The sequence below is a fragment of the Belonocnema kinseyi genome, chromosome 4, assembly GCF_010883055.1.
Source record: "Belonocnema kinseyi isolate 2016_QV_RU_SX_M_011 chromosome 4, B_treatae_v1, whole genome shotgun sequence".
In the NCBI taxonomy this organism is placed as follows: domain Eukaryota; kingdom Metazoa; phylum Arthropoda; class Insecta; order Hymenoptera; family Cynipidae; genus Belonocnema; species Belonocnema kinseyi.
Genome location: NC_046660.1, coordinates 136,314,894 through 136,321,282, shown reverse-complemented (window position 1 = coordinate 136,321,282; position 6,389 = coordinate 136,314,894). Strand labels below are relative to the sequence as shown.

General features: G+C 29.0%; 1 protein-coding gene across 2 annotated transcripts in view; it reads right to left on the bottom strand.

Moving 5' to 3' along the window:
• LOC117172006 (protein kinase C-binding protein NELL1-like) overlaps positions 1–6,389 on the bottom strand; it is a 588,191-nt gene that overhangs the window by 526,134 nt on the left and 55,668 nt on the right. The window lies entirely within an intron of this gene.

Below are 6,389 nucleotides of genomic sequence, written 5' to 3'. Positions count from 1 at the left end.
TCCGGATTTCCCAGTAACTGCATATCGAAGCACAATTTTAAGAAAGTGTATTTATACCAAATTGAAAATTTTCTATTTTGCTTTTTCTCCAACCGAGTATATTCATAATTTCAAAAATTGAAATTTTATTTAAAAATTCTTGTTAATTTTAACACCCACTACTGCTATACTCTAACGGTATGAAAAAGTGGTATTTAAAAAATAAATATTAATTTTTTGCGAGTATTTTGACTTCACATATCAATGGTCCATTTTTAGAGTGAATATAAATAGTGCATTCTTTAAAAATACGAGATACAAATAAAATTTCTAACGTTACAGGATATCAAACACCTAACTTTATACCTAAATCCGTCGCCTAGTAGTCAGTAGTCTTAACTATTGTGCTAAATCTAAAAGTTTAAACTCGATGAAAAAGCAATTCTCATAAGCTCACCCTCAAAAAAGTTAAAACATTAAATTTTAAAGAATATTTTTCTAATTATATATTTATTATTGTACGACGTTATGTAAATGTAAAATATACAAACTGTTAACAGGAATTTTAATAAAACCATTTTTAAATCAATAATTATAATCGATTAAAATTTTTCTTCGCGTAACATTTCCTCTTTTCCCATTGTTAGCTACTTTACAACTTTTTACAATGATAGGAAATGTAATTTTTAATGAACGTATAACATTTTTAACGATGTAACTTAGAAATTTAATCGTGAACTTTCGCAATTTAATAAAAAATGTTTTTTGACTTTCGTGTAAGGTTTGGTATTTGGACCATTTTGCAACGTTTAAGATTGACATGGAATGTACTTTTTTGTGAACATTTACAATTTTTCATAAAGATAGAACTTAGAATTTTTTTCTTTAAAAAGCAACATCCTACAACACATGAACCATATTTTTAAACGTATTTTTTAATTTTAAAAAAATTTCTACTGTCGGCATAGTACTGCGCCGATCCTGGAGCCAGCCGTTAGCCAGTACTGGATAGGTCTAAAGTTCGAGACGTCTAACATAGACAGTTTCACACTAAATTTTCTTTTTTTTAATATTTATTTTTTTTAACTTTTTTTTGCATAGTAATATCGGGGAAGGTTAAAAACACATATTCTGACTTTCCGTTTTTTCAATTTTGCCTAAAAAATATGAGAGCAAAATCAAATTTTTCCCTACAAATGTTCATTATCTATTAAAAAAATTTTTTTACTGCTTTCTTAGATATTAATTTCGACTCACATCATTCACGAGGTGTGAAGGCAAAGCCAAAAATTACTGATCCATTATCAGAAAAGTGTCCCATTCGACCAAACCTGCCCCTCCAATTGTGTCAATGGACTTATAAGGTCCATTTTCAAATCAAATTAATAAAATCGGACACTATTAAATATCATATTTTTGAAGACATTTTTGAGAGGTACGATAATAAAAAATAAAATTAAAAGTCGTATGTCCGGAGTTCGGTCAAATCCGACCAAATGTTGCCCCTCCAATCGTGTCAACGGACTTATAAGGTCCATTTTCGAATCGAATTAATAAAATAGGACACTTTTAAATATCATATTTTTAAAGAAATTGTTGAGAGGAAAGATAATAAAAAATAAAATAAAAAATTGTATGTCCGGAGGTCGGTCAAATCGGACCAAACGTTGCCTTGAAATCATGTCAATGCACATATACGGTCCATTTTAGAATAGAAATAATCAAATGTGACATTTTTAAATATCAGATTCTCAAAGCTATTTTCTAGAGGAATGAAAAGAAAAACAAAAATCCTATGTCCGGAAGTGGTTCAAATCTGACCAAACGTGCAAACGTAAAGCAATTAGATGGCTTGACACTAAATAATTTTTTTTAATATTTCATTTTTTTCAATTTTTTTGAACAGTAATGTAGGGCAAGGTTAAAAACACAGTCTCACTTGAAAATGTCTTCAAAAATATGATATTTAAAAGTGTGACACTTTTTTGATAATGGATCAGTAATTTTTGGCTTTGTCTTTACACCTCGTGAATGATGTAAGTCGAAATTAATATCTGAAAAAGCATTAAAACAAATTTTTTTAATAGAAAATGAAAATTTTTAGGGAAAAATTTGATGTTGGTCTCATTTTTTTTAGGAAAAATTGGAAAGAAGGGAAGTAAGAATGTATTTTTTTTAACCTTCACCTAAATTACTATGCAAAAAAAAGTTTCAAACAATAAACATTAAAAAAAAAAAAATTAGTGTGAAACCGTCTCATTGCTTTACGTTTGCACGTTTGGTCAGATTTAAGGCACTTCCGGACATACGATTTTTAAATCTTTTTCCTCTCAAAAATGTCTTTAAAAATGTGATATTTAAAAGTGTCCGATTTTATTGATTTGATTCGAAAATGAACCGTATATGTCCATTGACACCATTTCAGGGCAACATTTGTTCGGATTTGACCGCCCTTCGGACATACGATTTTTAATTTTATTTTTTATTATCTTTCCTCTCAAAACTGTCATTAAAATATGATATTTAAAAGTGTCCGATTTTATCAATTCAATTCGAAAATGGACCTTATAAGTCCATTGACACGATAGGAGGGTCACGTTTGGTCGATTTGGACACTTTTTTGATAATGGATCAGTAATTTTTGGCATTTTTCTTTACACCTCGTGAATGATGTTAGTCGAAATGTGTATTTTTAACCTTCCCCTACATTATTATGCAAAGAAAGTTAAAAAAAAATAAATATAAAGAAAAGAAAATTTAGTGTGAAACCGTCTATGTCAGACGTCTCGAACTTCAGGCCTATCAATACAGGGCGAAATAACGATTATCTGTACTTGTGACCAGTACTGGACCCGTACTGCTCTGTTTGAAGAACTGGCCAGCTGTACTTGATATAACCTCTTTAACTTTAATTGAAACATATCTGCCTGGTCCCGAAGAAAATATTCATTAATGACCTAAATCAAGTTTTCGAGAATAACGAGTTTAAGTACTCATAAAACATTATTTGTGCATACTGAAACCTTCAAAACCCTCAAAATTAATATTTTAGGCATTATATGATTTTAGGAGTTATCTGTCCGGGTCCCCATTATACCCTCCCTGTTCAACGAGAGAACGAAATCGGCCGCGTAGTTTTTTTCTTAAGGAAGTCGCCTAAAAAATTTTTTCTTCAGTGTACAGCCAATCGCTGTTAAAGGGAAACACCATTTTTTTCAAATAGAGTGACCCAGGTGCTCTCTGAAATTTTTTATAACCTTCGTTAGGGCCACCACTACACCCTTTTCAGCGGGGGTCATAAGCCTACATTTCCCTTTCTTTGACAAGCTGCGTGCAGAGAACGAAATTTCGTATTTTCGGAATTTTGTTCTCTCGTTGAACAGAGTATAAATACAGATAGATTTGCCATACCTATACGAAGCATGGAATTCTTCACTAGAACCTGACAGGGCACCCATCAGTTTTTTTCTAGACTATATATTCGTATAGGGGTTTCAACCAGTTTTTCTAGACTAGATATTGTGATAGGGGCCCCAAACCAGTTTTTTCTAGACTAGGTATTCTGATAGGGGCCCTAATCAGTTTTTTTCTAGATTAGAAATATTTTAATAGAAGGCCCTTTAGAATCCAACTTCAAATATAGAAAATGGTGAATTTTCTGCATGGGATAATATTAATAACAAAACACAGTGGCTTTTCATTTATTTACTAAATAGAGATTAAGGCGCATATTAATATATATTAATTAATAATATATTAATGATAATATAATAATAATAATAATAACATATTAATAATATATACAAAATAGCGTTCGTTAAAAGTTTAGTTCTAAACAACTCTACTTTGATAGAAATATCTAAAACATATTTAATTTGTATACATATGAAAAAGTTCATCAAGATAATTTGTAAATCTGATTAAAATCTACTGAAAATAACGGTTTAAACTTACCAATCTCTTGAAAAACCAAAATTTCACATTTTTGAAAATGATCAATTTTTTGAAAGTTTTTGATATATTGAACAGCATATGACTTTTTAAATTTTTATCGAAATTAATCATATCATTACGATGATTTTCAACTATTTTTGTCGGGTGCCAAAAACATTGTCGACATTTTTCAAAAGTCTTATAAAAATTTGTTTCAAATTTTGGAAAAGCTCTAACTTTTTCCAAAATTAACGTGACTACAACACTCAGGCAATTATACTCACAGACAGGCTCAAATGCATAAAGAGAGACCGACACAAACAAAATTGTATGATATTCGGAGTCTATGGGTGCCGAAACGTATACGTTTCGGCACTCATTTATAAAGGATTTATAAAGGATCATTTATAAACGAATCTTTATAAAGATCCGTTAAAAACTTAAAACAGGAAAAAAATTCTATCCGATTTCGAACCAACATTGTACGCACTTCGAATGTCGAAAAACTGAATTCGATCCGTGCCACATTCGGATCAAATTTTTTGATTTGGTCGGCCTTCGCTCGATTGTCGAAAACCGAACTGCGACCAGCGCTGTCGTCGGTTCGAAAATCCGCGATTCGATCCGTGCTACGATTGAATCGGTTTTTTTTCGATTCGATCGGCTCGACGATTGAGTGTCGAAAATCCAATCTGCGACTGAAATAGGCATTTTAAGTTTCTAATTCATAATTATGATTCTAAGAATCTTAACCGATGCATATATATAGAATACAGATTGAAGATCCAGAGAGACATGAAAACAATACTGTGTCAATCTGCTGGTTAATATTACGCGACCTATGTATAGTCCGACAATAAACATAAACATGTCATTAATTTCTAATTAATAATTAAAATGTTGTTATAGGATTACCTAGTAACTATTAATAATAATTCTCTAGATATTATTCATATTAAAATCTGTGGAATGTTTTTTACAGACTTTACAGGTTTATAATATTTATTTTCTTATTTAGTATTCTAAAGCCAGAATTTTAAAGGGAAGGATCTCTAATGAGGATTAGTCCAATATTGTGTTATTACTTATTACCCTAGCTTTATTTTAATTTTTCCCTCAAATAAAATGTTCTAAAACATTTGTGTTCTCAATTTCTGGCATTTAGATTAATATTTTGGTAATGATAAATTTGACCAAATTTACAATAATTTAATTTTAATTTTTTAATTTCTTTCTTGATATAAGTTAAATAATAAAAATTCTAAAAATATTTTTTTTTTCAACAACCCATGTTTTTGCTATAGTAACAGTAAAAGGTGTAGGTAGACACTCTAGAAATCGTAAAGCTCGAAATAAAGCCTTAAATCTTTTTAATAGGGTTAAGAATATAGCAAAAAAATATATTTTCTTTAGAATTTTAATTAAATCGCTGGGTAGGTCAAGCCATTTAAACAAAATAATAATAATAATAAGACTAATAAGGTAAGATCAATAAGGTATAATATATTTAAACAAAATTATGTTCTTTGGTTCAATGAAATCATTTATTTGAATCTGACAAATCGTATCAAACAAATCATTTCTTTTATTCAACGACTTTCAATATCTTCCATACATTTAAATTAAACAAATGTTTTATTAATTGAAATAAAGAAGGTGTGTTGAATAAAAAATATTTATTCAAATACACATTTTTGCTTGAATCAAAAAGGTATTTTTCTCAGTGTAAAGAGTCATCTTTTTGATTGAAAATAAAACTATTAAAAGATGAATTTTCTAACAAGAAGATTAATTTTTAAAGAAGAAGAATAACCTTCTGCCAAAAAGACTATTTTTAAATAAAGGACATGATTTTTAAACGAAATAGTTCAAGTTTAAATTAAAAAAGATCGACTTTCAATCAAAAATAAAATAGTTTAATTTTTTGTTAAAATAATTAATTTTCAACTAAGCTGACGAATTTTTAAGTAATATAATGAATCATAAACTAAAAAGATTAATTTTCTACCAAAAAAAGAAGATTTCTCAACAAATTACATAAATAAACTACTAAATACATAGTTAAATTTTGAACTAAAAAGATCAATTTTCCATCAAAAATGGAATGGATGAACTTGCAGTTAAAATAACACAGGCCCACAAAAAAAACAAAAGTGTCTGTGCAATTGACCAGACCTATATATTCTTATGTATTTTTCGACGCTGAATCCGAATTTGCAATAAAAAAGTAGGGTCCAGCTACTTTTTTATGGGGTTTTGATCGAAAAACCTCATTTTTTACGGTTTTTTCATGTTTTTTTTTTTTAATAAAAAAAATAAAGAAAAATTTTATTTTTTTGACTTCAGAATCGAATTCTGCAGGAAAAAATACATCCAAAACCATGTTTTGATTTTTTTTTACAAAAATTTCAACCCACCATACGGCGATGAAAAGGCAGAAAATCGCGAAAAGTGAACATTTGCTTCAAATTTGATTA